The sequence below is a fragment of the Talpa occidentalis genome, unplaced genomic scaffold (genome assembly GCF_014898055.3).
Source record: "Talpa occidentalis isolate TD23 unplaced genomic scaffold, MPIMG_talOcc4v2.1 talOcc4.14, whole genome shotgun sequence".
Lineage (NCBI taxonomy): Eukaryota > Metazoa > Chordata > Mammalia > Eulipotyphla > Talpidae > Talpa > Talpa occidentalis.
The window spans coordinates 19,793,939-19,810,625 of NW_023601433.1; the positions used below are offsets into that span (position 1 = coordinate 19,793,939).

Here is a 16,687-nt window from a genome sequence, read left to right on the forward strand (position 1 = left end):
CTCTGGTGAATTCTCTCACCCTCCCACAATTCTGACTGTACCCAGTGCTGGTATAAATAAATAAATGAATGAATAAATAAATAAAATAAATCATTAAAAAAATTCTTTGAATTGAATGACAATGAGGACACCAATTTCCTAAATGTATGGGATGCCAGCAAAAGCAGTGATAAGAGGAAATATATAGCAATAGAGGCTCACATCAAGAAACAAGAAAGAACACAAAGAAACACCTAATTTTTGAAGCTCAAAGATCTAGAAAAAGAACCCAAAAAACCCAAAAAACCAGTAGAAGAAATGAAATAATAAAAACCAAAGTAGAAATAAATGAAATTGAAACTAAAAAAAAAATCCAAAAGATCAATGAAACCAAGAGCTGGTTCTTTGAAAATATCAATAAAATAGACAAACCCCTAGCCAGGCTCACAAAGGAAAAAAGGGAGAAAGCACAAATAAACAGGATCATAAGTGAAAGAGGAGAAATCACAACGGACACAGCAGAAATCAAAAGAATACTATGAAGAGTTATATGGAAACAATTTCAACAATCCAGAGGAGATGGACAAATTCCTCCAACTCTACAATCACACAAAGCTAGATAAAGAAGCAGAACCTAAACAGACCAATTACAAACAGCAAATTTGAAATGATAATCAAAAAACCTCCAAAAACAAAAGCCCAGGACCTGATGAATTTACAATGAATTCTAGCAAACATTCAGAGACAAATTAGTGCCTATCCTTCACAAAATCTTCCAAAAAAATTGAGAAGGAAGGGACAATACCAAACACATTCTATGAAGCCAACATTACAATATTACCAAAACCAAACAAGGACAAGACAAAAAAGGATCTGGGGGCACATTGGATAGACGGCACCAATGGTCAGATCAGATCCAATCAGGTAGCCCAGTCTGGAGACATCTGAATTCTCAGACTAAATCACTATCAGTGACACCTCCTGTAGTTAGGTGTCTAGTCCTGGAAAGGCCTTGCTGGAAATCAGCATGCAAACGCTATAGCAGGTGTTACATCTGCAGCATGTGTAGGAAGACCTCTCCCTAACTTCCAGCTCCCCCAGCACAGCAGCCAGGTGCAATGGGGCATGACCAGCTCCATTGCAGAAGGGGCCCCTGGCACCAGAGTGGTTTTGGGTACATGCCAGTCAGGTTTGAACCTTGCTAGTGCCATTTAAAGGCAGCACAGCCTGCCTGCCTGGCTCTTCTGCAGAGCCCACTGTTGGCACAAGACCACGCAACCTCAGGGTAGATAGGGTTTCACATGCTGGTGGGGTTCTGTTTTAAAGAAGATGTGACATTGTAAAAGGAGCAGTCAGATTTTATCTCACACAGGAGCCAATCAAATGTTGAAATGGTGTCAGTTTTGAAGATGCACCAATCCAGTATGAAAGGGGGATAACACTGAAGGAAGTATAAGCTGGGACAGTAGTTGGTTTCATGCATTGATTGGGAAACTCCATTTGGACACTCATTTACTGAGACCTTCATTCATCAAAACCTTCATTCATTGCAGACCTTTGCATATGATCTCTCCTTTTTAAATACTGCTTGACATTTGCTTCCGCCTCTAACTCTGACCCCATATTGCCTGTTGACTGGTGTCACTGGCCTATGTGTAGCATCTCTGGAAAAGCTGTAAATTGGTGCCTGGTCCTGTAACACCACTTGTGAAAAGAGCTGTCTCCTGTCGGCCTATGTTTGGCAACTTTAAAGAGTGTAACACCGATGCCTGACCCTCCACACCCCCACCTGCTGACTGGCACTGCAGGCATGTGCACCACCACCTCTAATCAGCAGCTTCTGATCTTCCAGCACCACTGCTCACTGCCGCCCCTTCCTCCAGAATGCCTGACACAACCTCTTGGTGCAGTTGCTTCTGACACTGTCCAGTCCAGCCTTCAGATTTCTGCCTCAGCACCTCCTAGTAAAACAATGTGGCTGCTTGCACTGGGAGTGGCAAATAGTGAAAAGATTGTGTTCTCTGCTGCTTTCAGAGCAGGCTGCACATACTGGGATAGTGGAGTGGGAAATCACTGCTGCCACTCAGTCTCCAGGCACCTTAGCTTAGGCAGCAGGCTGCAGGAAAGCCTCTAGGGCTGCTCTGACTTAGGCCTTGCGCATCCCTGTTGCAACTGTGATACCTCCAGCTGCCACTGTGAGTCGGGTCCTGGTTCATCACTTATTGGTGTATACTCCAGGCTCTGACTGACAGGACGGGGCCATCCTGCATAAGCAGCTTTTGGTTGGGACTACTGGACGCTGTGGGCACTCTTTGGGGTAGGACAGCCAGACATCCGTGGCCTTAAAAATTTTCATTTGCCCCAATGCCCCAAATCACATCCTGCTTGAAGCACCCCAACAGTGTATGCTTTACTCAGAAGCACTGCCAAGGGCCAGATGTTCTTCCACAGGGCTCCCATGACTCCTCTAAGGCACTGCTCACCAGGGATTCAATTTCAGGTTGAACCAAGTCTCTTCAAGGCTGAATTAGTCTTCTGAGACCAGAAAGCTCCCAAGGGATTCCTGAGTTCTCTTAGTGGAGAGGGCCATCTCCCATTGGCACTAAAGAACACAAGCCATCTTGGTGGCTAATAAATTATTATTGGTATTTGATTCACAGAAGCCTTATCAGGTTTTGTGTCTGAGGGAAATCGAAAACACAGGAAGTAAAATCCTAGTTAGGATGCCTAACCCGCAAAAAACACCCTGATGCTCAGCAGGAACTTGGAATAATGGGGTCCAGAGGGCCTGCTCACAGTGTGAGCTGAGAAAACAAGGCAATCATATCTTGATGTGCCCCGCAGAGAACATGGGGAAAGGCTTCCTGATACAAACAGCTAACTAACTCCTGACATAAGGTTCTTTGCAGAGAAAAAATGGACATTCAAGACAGCAGTAGTACATTCTGGAAAAAGCTGAAGGAATATGTAGTTTAGTACAACTGAATAAATAGTTACAGAGAAGGTATGATTGCTAAGAGATAATAGAATCAAGACTGTAAAAACCTTGATTGTCATGCTAAGACAAAGGGGCTGCTCCTAAAGACAATAAGAGGGGCCTCCCGGTGGCGCAGTGGTTGAGCGCTGGGTTGCTAAGCTGCCCTCAGCCTCTGCAGCGCTGATTCGATTCTGGGCTTCTCCCTGGTCACCTGCGAGGGTCCCACATGGTGGGCAGAACCTCTCCTGCTGCGGCAGCTCCCCTCAGCAGTGTACTTCGGTCCCTTCTGCCTGCTCTGCTCCCTGCTCTGGCTGTGGTGAATTCTCTCACCCTCCCACGCTTCTGACTTTACCCAGTGCTTGTATAAATAAATAAATAAATAAATAAATAAATAAATAAATATTTAAAAAATAAAGACAATAATAAAAGGACCTCGGGCTTCCATATGGAGATTCTAATTAGAGTGGAGCAAGCCTGGAGACAAAACGATGAGTGAGGAAGCTGCACAGAAATCAGTTTGGGACTTGGGAGGGAGATATATGTGTTGAGATTTACCTGCTCGGGAATATCTTAGCATAGGTATCCAGGAGGCAGTTGTAAAAAAGGTCAGATCAGGACTGGAGGTTGAGTTGGAAGTCATCAGTGTGTAGGTAACGTCATGTGGACTGTGTGCAAAGTTAGTACTAGTTAGTGTGCAAAGTTAGTACAAAGTTAGTGCAAAGTTAGTACAAAGTTAGTACTAGTACTGTGTGCAAAGTTAGCAAGACAAGGGCTGATGGGGGAGCCCTATGAGGTATTATAAAAGAAGAGAAACAGAACCACAATGGAAAAAAAATTCATAAGCAGGGGATTTAGGACATAGAAAATCAGAACATTTTATAGTTTCCATGTCATATTCCAAATGAGCAAAATAGACAGGAAATCGCCAATTTTTTTTCTAGGTATCTCTACCAATTTGGAAGGCACTCTGAGAAACTCTCCAGTATTTACAGCAAGCAAAAGTTCAATCGAGATTAAATTCTCTTCACAATTGCAGTAAAAGGACCTTCCCTCACGGCACAAATAATTAAATCTCAGCATTATGAAGCTGTTTGCAGCACGGAGTTAAATGAGCTGCTCACATGGCGTGGCAGATCTCTCCTGTCTCTCCTGCTGCTCCCCTCAGCAGTGTATTTCAGTCAATCTGCCTGTTCTGTTCCCCGCTCTGTCTCTGGTGAATCCTCTCACCACCCACACCTCGGGCCTGTACCCCTGCTCTTGTATGCATAAATAATAAATCTTAAAAAATAAGAGAACACTATGTGCATAATTTTGACCAAAAAATGTCCACAAGGTACACATATCAAAAAGCAAGAAGCAACAAGTGTTGGTGGGGATATGGAGTCAAAAGAACAATTTTCCACTGTTGCTGTAGGTAGTCTGGTGTCGCTCCTATGGAAAACAGTATGGAGTTTTCTCAAAAGACTAAAAGTGGATCTGCCACGTGACCCAGTAATCCTACCCCTAGGTTTCTACCGCCGAAATACAAAAACACTAATTTGAAAGGAAACTTGCTCTCCCAAGTTTATTGCTGCACTATTTACAATAGACAAGATGTGGGGACAATTTGTGTCCAATCAGATAAATGGATCAAGAAGATGTGATGTGTATACACAATGGAATACTACTCAGCAATGAAAAAAGATAAACTCTTGCCATTTACAGCAACACGGATGGAAGTAAAAGGCATTATGCGTAGTGAAATAAGTCACTAGGAAAAAGACAATACCAGGTCCATCACTTGTACGTGGACTATAGAGAAACCAAATAAAGCGTCATGTAACATCAAACTTTAATACTAATCCTTGCCCACTGGTCACAGAACTCAGGTCCCCAAGGGGAAGAAAAATAGGGAGTTGTGAGAAAGACGCGGGAGAAATCACAATGGCTATGGGGGCAGACCGCGGGTGCTTTTGCAGTGGGTGCACTTTGGTGACTGCACATAGGGCACAGAGACCTTATAAAATACTAACACTGGTGGAAACCCCTCTTACTCAATTACATTTTAAAATATTATTTTTTATTGACTCCTTGAACAAAAATAACATATAGGTTAAGGGAGAAAGGATTTTGAGTGGGAATTGCAGAAGGGACCTACACCCAGAAGTAACATAAATCCCAAATAAATAATTAAACAGTACACCTCAAACAACCTGAGAAATAAAACAAAGAATAACTAAAATAAATAAAAGAATGGAATTATTTAAATTGGAGCAGAAATAAATGAAACACAAGTCAAAAAGCCAAAACAAAGATCCATGAAGTAAGAGTTACTTCTTCAATAAACACCATTGATAAATCTTTAGCTAGGCTAACAATGGAAGCAAGAGAAAATTTATGATAGAATTAGAAAAAAAATGGAAATTACTACAGCTAGCAGAGAAATATAAAGGTCATGAGAGCACTATGACTGACTATGCTAGCAAATTCAATAATGCTTTTTTCTTTTTTTAAAGATTTATTTATTTATGCTTATAATAACTGGGGTACAGGCCGGAGGTGTGGGAGGGTGAGAGGATTCGCCAGAGACAGAGTGGGGAGCAGAACAAGCAGACTGACGAAATACACCACTGAGGGGAGCAGCAGGCAAGACAGGAGAGGCCTGCCGCGCCATGGGGGTAGCTCCGAGGACAGTGGGTATCATACAGGTACTGCAGAGGCTGAGGACAGCTTCACAGCGTTGCACTCAACTGCTATAGGTCTTTCATCTCTTTCATTAGGTTCATTCCCAAGTATTTGATTTTTTTGTTTCAGTTATATAAGGGATGATTTTCTTGATTTCTTCTTCTGCAGACTGTTTGTGTATAGTAAGGCTACTGATTTTTGTGTGATTTTGAATCCTGCCACTTTATGAACTGGTTGATTATTTTGAGTAGTTTTTCTGTAGAGTTTTTAGGGTTCTCGGTGTATATTATCGTATTGTCTGCAAATAGTGATAGTTTTGCTTCTTCTTTCCCCATCTGCATTCCTTGTATGTTTATAGACATAGGTATTGACACTGATTTGGACTGTGAGGCACTTCTAAAATTAAGCCTACAGATTAAAATACAGCAAAAAAAAAAAACTCAATGTAAACCTTTATGTATGTATGTATATATGTATGATGATGTAAACCTTTATGACATCACATGTGACATTTGTCATTTGAAGTACTTTGAAATATTGCTTCAAACAAAGTTTCCCTAGTCAAACTGTTTGCATCTATTTCCTGATGGAGAGTGAGAAAATGTTCCCATGTAAAAAGGCAAGGGGACAGTCAAAATGTACTGTACTTTAGAATGTTCTTGTTTTAGGACTGGTTTGGGTCAGTCAACAGCATTCTTCCCATAAGCAAAACTGTGTCAGGAGCTCAAGACACAGGAGGAAATTCCATTCTAGCATGAAATTCTGAAAACATGTCAGTATGATTTAGGTGCAGATGACACTGTGAAGGGAGGAGAGGATGTGGTTCAGGAAGAAAGGTGGTCAGAAGTGACATGTGGGTTGGAGGAAAGCAAAGTCAGAGAACTGGTAGGCGCATCTGGGGATTCTGCAAGAACAAGAGCAAATGCCCCAGGTGGCAACAGGATGTGGCAGAAAGAAGGACACCCAAATATCCCAAAATAGATGACAGGATCAAGAAGATGTGGTGCATATAAACAATGGAATATGACTCCGCAATCAAAAAAGATAAACACATGCAATTTGCAGCAACATGGATGGAGCTGGAAGGGGTCATGCTTGGGCAAAATAAGCCAGAAAGAAAAAGAAAAACACCAGATGGTCCTACTCATAGCAGGAATTTAGAAAACCTAGATAAGGGACCAGGAAAATATTAATTATAATAAAGTAAAAATCACAATCAACAGCAACTACAAGCCAGAGACACACTACCGTGCAGGGCAGGAGGGAGTAGGATCAAACAAGGGGGTTGGGAATTGTACGGGGACTATAACCAAGGTGAAAATGCATACATTGGCAAAAATGAAAAATGATGTAAAAATACATAAAATTAAAGACAAAAAAGAAGGGCAGCTCACCCAGCAGGGCTGGACAGGGAGGGGAGGTGGGCGGGGGCAGGGCTGAGGCCAGCGGGGCAGGGAAGCCTGTGCAAAGGGGTTTTGGGGTAGTGTCAAGCCCAGCAGGGCCACGGGAAGGCGTGAGGCCAGCGAGCGATGATCTGATTGATGCTCTCGCTCTTCCCTGGGTGTGGGGGAGGTTGAAGGAAGGGGAGGAACCAGTGCGGGGCCGCAGCCCTGGCCCGTGACGCGCAGCATCCCAGGCTGGTGGGGGCATCGTGGGTTCTCAGAGGCGAGAGGGATGCGGAGCCTCCGTGGGGTTTGCAGCCCCTGAGGCTGAGGCGGGCATGGACACAGGCGGCCAAAGATCGCGGACTCCCCCGAGGTGGCCGTGGAGGTTGGGGAGAAAGACGGGAACGGGCCCGCAAGTCCACCCCAGACACCGGAGAGGCTCCGACCTCTCTGCGTGGCAGCCGGGAGCAGCGGTGGTCGCAGGAGGAGCAGCACGGCCTCTCCTGGGTCAGGTCCCCGGGGGGCGGAACCAAGATAACCTGCTCTGGGCGTCCTGTCCCCCGAGAGGATTGGACACCCTCCACCCTCCGGGCCTGGGACACGTGGTGCTGGGGCCACCGGGCCCGAACCCCGAGCCCCGAGCCCAGGCTCTGAGCCTCTGGGCTCTGGCCGCGCCCCAGGCTGCTCAGGGGAGACCTGGTCCTCAGCGGATGCTGTGCGTGAGTGATCAGGGTTGGCCTGGCGGGGGGAACCTGCAGCCTGAGCAGCAGCGGACCCCACTGCTCACGCGAACCCACCACTTCCAGGAGCCAGGCCGTACCCCGAGGGGCGCAGGGCCACAGCGTCTGGACCTGGCCTTTGCCAACCTCTGCTCCCCGACCCCGAGTTCTAGCATGAAGCAGATTTATTTTAAATAGTCTTTTTTTTTAAAACATATATTTATACAGGAACCGGGGTACAGGCCAGAGTTGTGAGGGTGAGAGGATTCACCAGAGACAGAGCGGGGAGCAGAACAGGCAGACTGATGAAATACACTGCTGAGGGGCGCAGCGGGCAGGAAAGGGGAGGTCTGCTCACCTGCCTTGCGGGCCGGGAATCGAACCGTTGCTGCAGAGGTGCGGACAGCTCCACAGAGCTGCACTCAACCCGCTGCGCCAACGGGAGCCCCAGACGCAGATATTTCCAAGCCAGAAATCTCGGGGGGAGCTGACCAGCCCCAGCTGCCCCCAGCCCCGTCTGAGTCAGGTCAGGGGGTGTCCCCACAGCACTGCGGGGGGCTGGGGCGGACACCACCTGCAGGGCCCGCGTTACAGTTTCTGCCGCCCTGGGAGCCGACCCGGCCTCCGGCCTACGAGGACGCCGAGGGGCACACGCAGCTTGTGGGCCAAACGGGGAACCATGTCCCAGAGAGTTTTCAATGTCTGGGTGTGAAGAGCGGACTGTCGCGTCTCATGCTCCAAACATGTTGTTTTATTGTGCCCATGGATGTGTCGCGTCATGTGAGACGCATCAGGGTTTGAGGGGGACTGTGTGGAGAGACCCTAAAAGCCGAAACCTGGGACAGGTGCTCGCGACAGAGGACACGGCCTCGCCAGTGCCCCGCGGGCTTCTGGATCGGGGTGGACTCCAGTCTCCAGGGAGTCTGTCCACACACCTCTTGGAGGTTGCTGTGCCGTGAAGGCTGAATGGCCCCCGGGGTGCCCTCTGCCGGGGGCGTGGCCTCTGCTCTGACGCCACAAAGAGCTCTGTGACGTCACCCACCGAGCCTACTTAAGCCCCCGCGTGGACCGCGGCGGTGTAGGTAGAGCGAGGAGTGTTGGGATCGTGACGGTGGACTCGAAGGGAGAGAGAAGCATGTTGGTGGGTTGGATTGCTTTTGCTTTGTTTATTTCTTATTCAGTTATTTTAGCTATTTTGGTTATTTTATTTATTTTTAATTGTTTTTTCATTTTCCTTTATTGTTTTATTATTTGCTTGTTTTTTCCTTTTTTTTTGTTTTTATTTTTTTTAATTTTTTTATTGCCCCCATTTTCCCTTGTGTTGTTATTTTTGCATGTGTTGTTATTTCCCCTTTGTTGTCTGTTTTTTTTTTTTTTTTACTTGTTAGTTTGTAATTGTTCACTTGTGGTTTGTTTGTCTGTGTTCTTGTTAACTTGAGTTGTTAGTTTGTTATTGTCTTTTTGTATTTTTAAATATGTATCTGTTAATTTTTAGGTTGTGTGTTTTTATTTTTGAGAGCGTAGTTAGTTAGTAATAGTATCCTAGTAAGGTTAGCATAGTTAGTATTTCTGGTAGAGGTAAGTTAGCGTCCTTAGTGTTTTGGTAGAGGAGTCAGCGCGGGGAGCATTTAGTTAGTTTCGGGGATCCTTTTCACGTTCTACTAGCTCTAGGCTAGTAGTGAACTTGTTAATCGGGTAGCGGAGCTAGTGCTGAGGGCTCTAAACAGCCAGGGCCTGCAAGTGTAGGAGCGGGTCCGCCCTCACTGCCTCGGTGTGCCTGTCTGCCCAGGGAATGGCCCTGAGACAGTATGTGATGCTCGGCAAGCTGCGGGAGGGCGGCTACGGCAAGGTCAAGCTGGCGCTGCACCTGCCGACGGGCACGGAGGTGGCCATAAAGGTCATCCCCAAGTCCGGCACGCCTCAGAGGTTCCTGGTCCGCGAGGTGGCCTGCATGAAAGTCCTTTGGCACCCGAACATTCTCCAGCTCTTCCAGGTGGTGGACACCGAGGATGAGGTGCTGCTGGTCCTGGAGCGCACTCAGGGGGGCGACCTGCAGGACTACCTGTGCAGGTGTGGGCACCTGGGGGAGATGGAGGCGCGCCGCATCTTCCAGCAGATCCTCACCATGCTCAGCCACTGCTATGCCCGGGGCGTGGTGCACCGGGACCTGAAGCCAGAGAACCTGCTCCTGGACCGGCACCGAAACATAAAGCTGGCAGACTTCGGCTCAGTGCCCAGTTCTCTGGGACAGCGCTGCTCAAGACCCCCTGAGGCAGCCCGCAGTTTGTGGTGCACGAGATCCTCCATCACCAGGAGTACAGTGGCCCCGCGGCATACATCTGGAGTCCGGGGGTGGTCCTCTACGACATGGTCACCGGGGAGCTGCCCTTCAAGGGCAACAGCCTCGGGGAGCTGCGGGCCAGGGTGCTGAGCGGCGTCTACAACGAGCTGTACTACCTCTCCCAGCAGTGCCCGTGATCTGCTAAGGAAGATGATGATGCTCAACCCCCAGAGCCGCAGCACCCTGGACAGCATCATCCAGCACCCCTGGGTGGGGCTGCCCAACAGACTCCCGCCCTGCCCCGAGCCGACCCCGGGCCAGCACAAGGCCGTGATGGAAGCCATGGTCCACCTGGGGTTCCGGAAGGAGGTCATCGACAGGGCGCTTTTGGAGGGCAGGTATGACCCTGTGATGTGGTCCTACCTCATGCTGCTTTCCAGGCAGTGGGTGGGCGAGGAGGGGCCGGACCCTACCATCTTCCCCAAGCTCCTCAGTCCCAATGGGGCCCACTGTGCCCCGATACCAGAGGACCACCGGCAGCCTGAGGTCTCGGGGTGGGAAATCTTGTGGGTGGGACTGTCCCCGAAGCAGGACACCCAGACCCCACCACCACCTCTGGGCCAGGCATCCCGCAGAAGGATGCCAGCCTGCAGAGTTCTGTCTCCGGCTCAGGGCCCCTGCTGCCAGACGCCTGGAAGCCCAGCATGGCCTCCAGGTCAGGGCCTGTGCTGCGGGAGGCCTGGGGGCTCAACACCACATCACTGCCAGGCCCCCTACAGGAGGAAGCCCTGCAGCCCAGCACCACCTTGCTAGGCCCCCAGCTGGAGGGGGGCCAGGAAAGCATTAGGAAGACCTCCAGCCCAGTCCCCCAGCTCTCTAGCACCACCCAAATAACCCCAAGGAGGAGCCCCTGTTCAGCCCACTCCCTGCAGAGACACTGGGCTATGAACACCATTCCCAATCCACCCTTCAGTCCAGGCGGAGGCTACAAGGCCAGAGCTCATTGAATCCTTAATAGGATTTTAAAATGTTGCATTTTCTGTCCACCCTTCAGAAGAAAACACAAGAGCAGAGTTCACCCTGTTGGGGATTAGATGGTCACCAGCACCTCCCTAGAATTCACTTCCCCGCTCCAGGGCAGTCACTCAGTGGCCATAGTGAGAGGAGCACACCAGCGGAGGCCAAGACCTGGAGAGGGGTCAGGGGCTGGGCCCAGCCAGAGGGGCCAGGAGCAGCATGAGAACACAGGCGTGGAGCACAGATGTCCGCAAGCACAGCAGTCCCAGGAGCAGAGCAGATGAAGGGCAGGGAGGACAACGGGTCTGGTGAAGCACCTGAGGGGAACAGAGCAGAGGAAGGGGGGAGAGGAGGGCTTAGGGCAGCTGAGCAGGTGCAGGGCCCGGGATGGGAGTGGAGCTGTGCGGGCTGAGCCCCCAGAGGCCCCAGGGCCATAGGCTGGGACCCCATGGCCTTGCTTCCCCATCTTAGGCTCTATCCTGTGAGGGCCCTGCTGGTGGCCCTTGGGCACCCAGACGGCGCAGACGAGGCAGGAGCTCTTCGGGCTGACTGGCGCTGTCAGGGACTGACATACACGGTAGGAAGTCCCTCTCTACTGAGCCCCTTTTCACAACGGAGATTCCAACTTTGAGAATTGCTTACCCACCAGTGAGTGGCGCCTCGATAGGGCCTCCTGGTTTCCATCTGCGTTTTGTCGCATCTCTGTCCATGCAGCACTTCCCGGGGGGTGTCACTATGGAAAGAGCCTCCTCCGTGCTTGGGCTTCACTGGCTCTGCTCTTCCCACGCAGGTTCCAAAGGGCACGAGGAGGCGGCCGCCGTGGGCACACTGGTTCCCACTGCAGGGACACCTCCAGGTGACCTGCTCTGCCTGCGGGGCCCTGGGGCATGGAGGCATCTGGATGTTCTTTCTCTGCCTGGAGGAGACAGTCTGAAATGGATTGTTTAGTTAAAATGTGTACCCCAGGACACATTAAAATGGTGTATGAAACTGACCACGTTTGCTTCCCGTTTATGACTGCACCCACACTTCCAACACATCGGACACCAGAGACCTAAATTTCCTTTAACATTCTTGTATCAGCAGTGAAAAGTTTAGAAAATTTAGAAAATTTTGGAAAGCATTTAGAAAATTTTAGAAAAGTGAGAGGGGTCACATGGTAATAAGACAGCGAGACAGGAGTGTGAAGCAGAGCTAGCTGTGAGTATGGAATTAGGTATTTGCACTCTTTCCTTTAGGTGTATGTGCATGTCTTGCACTGTGTGCAAGTGTGTGCATATGAGTCTACATGAGTGTGGCTTGTGTGTGCATCTATAGGTATGAAGTATTTATGTACCTTCTACCATCAGAAAAACACTCACAGCTGTAGAGAATTGGTACGGTATCTTCAAAAATAGGGCCTCCCGGAGGGCCCAGTGGGTTGAGCCCAGCGCTGAGGGAAGTGCTGAATCTCCAAAGTCCCCAATGTGGCTAGTGTCCCCGAGTCCACATCTGTAGGGGGTTTAATTCTGCTCCAGTATAACTGTAGATGCAGGTCAGTTAACGTTTTCCCAGTTTCTTGCCATTGGTCCCTGCTCCTGGTGTGTGCCCTGGTCACCCATTTCTCTTTCAGGGGCATCGATGTTGTCCTGCACAGTGTTGTGAGTTTATGGCGGCGGTGAGCCCTGTGTCTTCACTCTGCCTCCGTATTGCGCCTCCTGCGTAACACAATTCATTTTTGAGACCATAATTACTTTGTAAACCAAAACAACTAAATATAATAAAAAGATAATAACACTGAAAAACTAGAGATGTTAAAAAAAATCACATCCAGTGACTTGTATTAAAATTATTGAAAAATTATATACATCATGGCTAAGTGTGGTTCATTCCTGTAATACAAGACCAGTTCAACACTTACATATCAAGTAATATAACAGTTTACATTAAGAGTGCATATGAAAAAATATATTACTGTATCAACAGACATAAAAACACTCAATATATTTCAACACATATTCAAAATTAAAAAAAGTAAATTCAAAAACCCAGAATTTAAGGGGCTTTTCTCCTTAAACTAATTAAATGTATAAAAGAAAACATGTAACTAACATTACAGTTAAAGATGAGCCACCAAATAGATTTCCTCTTCAGATGGAGAAAAAGGCCATTTTGTCCTCTGCCACTACACCAATTCAGAACTGTGTGGCTGTCCTAACTAATATGATAAGTAAAAGAAAAGAAAAGCTATAAAGGGAATACATATTATATGAAAACCACTAGAAATCTTAAAAAATCTCAGAAATAATTAGCAATTACAGGAAGGTTGCAGGGTATGTGGTCAATATACGAAAGTTTATTAGTTTCCCCATAAGCAACACAAACAACTGGGATATAAAATTAAAGAAACATTATCTATTATAAAAATACTACCCCAAATGAAATACCTAAGCAGGGTCTCCCCTGGTGGCGCAGTGGTTGAGCGCTGTGAAGCTGCCCGCATTCTCTCCAGCACTGGTTCCATCCCCAGCCACCAACAAGGTTCCCACATAGCACAGACCTCTCCTTTCGAAATAGAACAGGTGGATTGACTGAAATACATCACTGAGGGGAACAGCTCAGACTGAGACAGGAGAGGTCTGCCACGACATGTAGACAGCTTCATAGGTTGCATCTAACCCCTTGTGCCACCAGGGAGGCCCCATTACAGGGTTTTTAAAATTGAATTTAAATGCCCAAGTAAGCAATCTCTTCATTTATTTTCCATTTTTTTAAGATTTTTTTTTTCATTTATACAAGAGCTGGGATACAGGCGAGATGCACAGGAGGCTGAGAGGATTCACCAGAGACAGAGTGGGGAACAGAACAGGAAGACTGACAAAATACACTGCTGAGGGGAGCAGTGGGGAGACAGGAGAGGTCTGCAGAGTCATGTGGGACCTTTGCCAGCCAGCCAGGATGGAACCCGCACTGCAGTGGCTGCGGACAAATTCACAATGCAGCACTCAACTGCCTATGCCACCAGGGAGGCCCTCTTCATCTAATTTAAATAGCAACTATATTCATAGACCAAAAATTCCCCTTTTTAAAGTGTACAATTCAGTGGGTTTTAGGAACTCATAGTTGTAGAACTGTCACCACAACTTAATGTTAGGACATATTCATGAACTTCTGAGGTAATGAAACTTAACCCAATAACAAATCCTCCCTGTGTCCCTCCCTCTATAGTACATGAAAAATCACACATCTGTTTTCTGTATTTGTGGAGTTTTTTGTCTACTACAGACAATTCATGTAAATGCAGTCACACAATAGGTATTATTTGTGACTGGCTGCTTTCACTTATTCTATTTTCAAGGTTCCTGCATGCTGTACAATGTATGGATCAGTACTTCATTCCTTTTCCTTGCTAGATAACATTCCATGGCATAAGTTAGCATATATTTGTTCTGTATACCATTTGTAGCACAGATCTTCCAAAACCCTCGCAGTTTCCCAAGTGATGAGCATGACCTTAAGGCATAAAATACATAAAAGAAAAGAGGCAATGTGCTCACGGATCTCAACCTCAGAGATGCATTCAGGGACTCACTCTAATGGCACAGAAACAAAAACAAAAATAAACAAGTGGATTAATTCTGGCACAAGGGGTTAAGCACAGCACTATGAAGCTGGCCGTAGCCTCTGCAGCAGGAGTTTGATTCCTGCCAGCCAGGGAGCTACCCACATGGCACAGCAGACCTCTCCTGCTGCACGCACTGCTTCCCTCAACAGTGTGTTACGTCAGTCTGCCTGTTCTGTTCCCCGCTCTGTCTCTGGTGAATCCTGTCACCTCCCACACCTCTGGCCTGTACCCCAGTTCTTGTATGCATAAATAAATACATCTTTAAAGATACAAACTGAAAAACCTTTGCACAGATAAAGAAATATTCACAGAACAACTAGTGACTGTTAGAAAATATTTGCACAGCACATATCCAAAAACAAGTTAATTCCCAAATATATAAAGATTTCATCCAACTGAACAACTTTAAACAACAGTTAAAAATGGATAAAAGAGCAAAAAATTGTTTCTCCAAATAACACATGTGGTCCATGCCATATGAAAAAAATGCTCATTACTCATTTAGGGAAATGAAAATCTGAACCACAGTGTGGTATCACTTCACACCTGTGCAAATGAATTCTATTCAAAAGACTGGAACAAAGAGTCAGCAAGGTTGTAGAGAAAGAGGAACACTCCCTCAATCCTCCTGGGCATGTGAAATATTACATCCTCTATGAAAAATGCATGTCTTAAGGTTCCTTAAAATAAAAATAAATACCATAAGATCCAGAAATACCACTTCTATGAATTTTTCCAGAGAATATATAAACACTAATATGAAAATATTTATGCACTTCTATGTTCATGGCGGCATTACTCACAATAACCCAATCATGGACTCAACCTAAATATCCATTGACAGATAACTAGATAAAGAAACTATGGTTTATATGCACAGTTGAAAACTAATCAGCTATTATAAAAGATGAATCATTGTCTTTTGAGACATGTTAATGGAACTTGAGGTGACTATGCTAAGGGAAATAAGTAAAAAAAGACAATTACTGAATAGTTTCGCTCATTTGTGGAATGCAAAGAAACCAAGAAAATAAATGGGCATAAGACACAGAAATAATCTTAGACTATGAAAACTATGGTGGTTACCAGAGGGAGAGGGCAGGGAGGGAGAAGGGTAGATGGCATGAACTGATGTGGTTGTGGCACTGGGGCTGGGGCTGTTCGTGTGCAAATGTGCATATGTCTAGGTATAACGCCAAATTCCTGAAATTTTATAGTTATGTATTTACATTTATTTACATAAATGGTAGATCAAATTTACACATTACATAAATTATACAAACTAAATCACAAATACCAAATCTTCTCCATTTATTGTTTTCTACTTTTATTCCAATGTAGTTCTTTTACTTTTATGGACCTTTGTTATATTGCCTATCATTTGATCTAGTCTAGAGAATGCTGTATGTGAACTTGAAAAGAATGCATATTCTATTCTTGTTTGGTGGGGTGGTCTTAGGCTATCTTTTGTGTCTAGTCGGCATACAGTGCTGTAAATCTTTTATTTCCTTGCTCACAATTTTTCTATTTTATCTATTCTTTATAGAAATGAATTACTATATTATTGAAGTTGTCAACGGTTATCGTTAAATTATTAACTTCTGTCAAATTCTGTCAGTTTTTGTTTCATGTTCTTTGAGGCACTGCTGTTAGGTATATGATATATTATGCTTTTAATCATTTTGTATCTTTGATACATTGATTCTTTTTTTTTTCTAAAATATTCTTTGTTGTCTTAGTAAGATTTTTTGTCTTTAATATATTTTGATAGTGTTAACTTATCCACTTGGGCTCTTTCATTTATTGTTTAGATGATGTGACTGTTGACTTTTACTTGAAACCGTGTTTTGCAACTAAAGTGTGGGCCTTGTAGAAGTATGTAGTTCATCATGTTTTTACCCATTTTAAATGTTTGTCTCTTTTCATTGGTGCATTTACCCATTTTTATTCAATAATTTTACTGATAAAGTAGAATTGCATCTTTCTGGCTTTAAATATTTCTTTATATTCATGTATTTTTTTCTTTCTTCATTTGTCCATTATGCATGCCTCTATGTTTAT

The 16,687-nt window shown here is 45.9% G+C and overlaps 1 long non-coding RNA gene across 2 annotated transcripts; it reads right to left on the bottom strand.

Moving 5' to 3' along the window:
• Nucleotides 1-11,673: 11,673 nt before the first annotated feature.
• LOC129145718 (uncharacterized) lies at nt 11,674-13,484 on the bottom strand. 2 transcript variants are annotated; one of them, XR_008551685.1, is made up of 3 exons: nt 13,449-13,484; nt 12,384-12,719; nt 11,674-11,952 (listed from the first exon to the last, which is right to left on the bottom strand). It is a non-coding gene; the product is annotated as an uncharacterized LOC129145718 (long non-coding RNA). The 2 variants fall into 2 exon arrangements; XR_008551684.1 differs by lacking the exon at nt 13,449-13,484 and adding an exon at nt 13,114-13,260.
• Between the last annotated feature and the right edge of the window lie 3,203 nt (nt 13,485-16,687).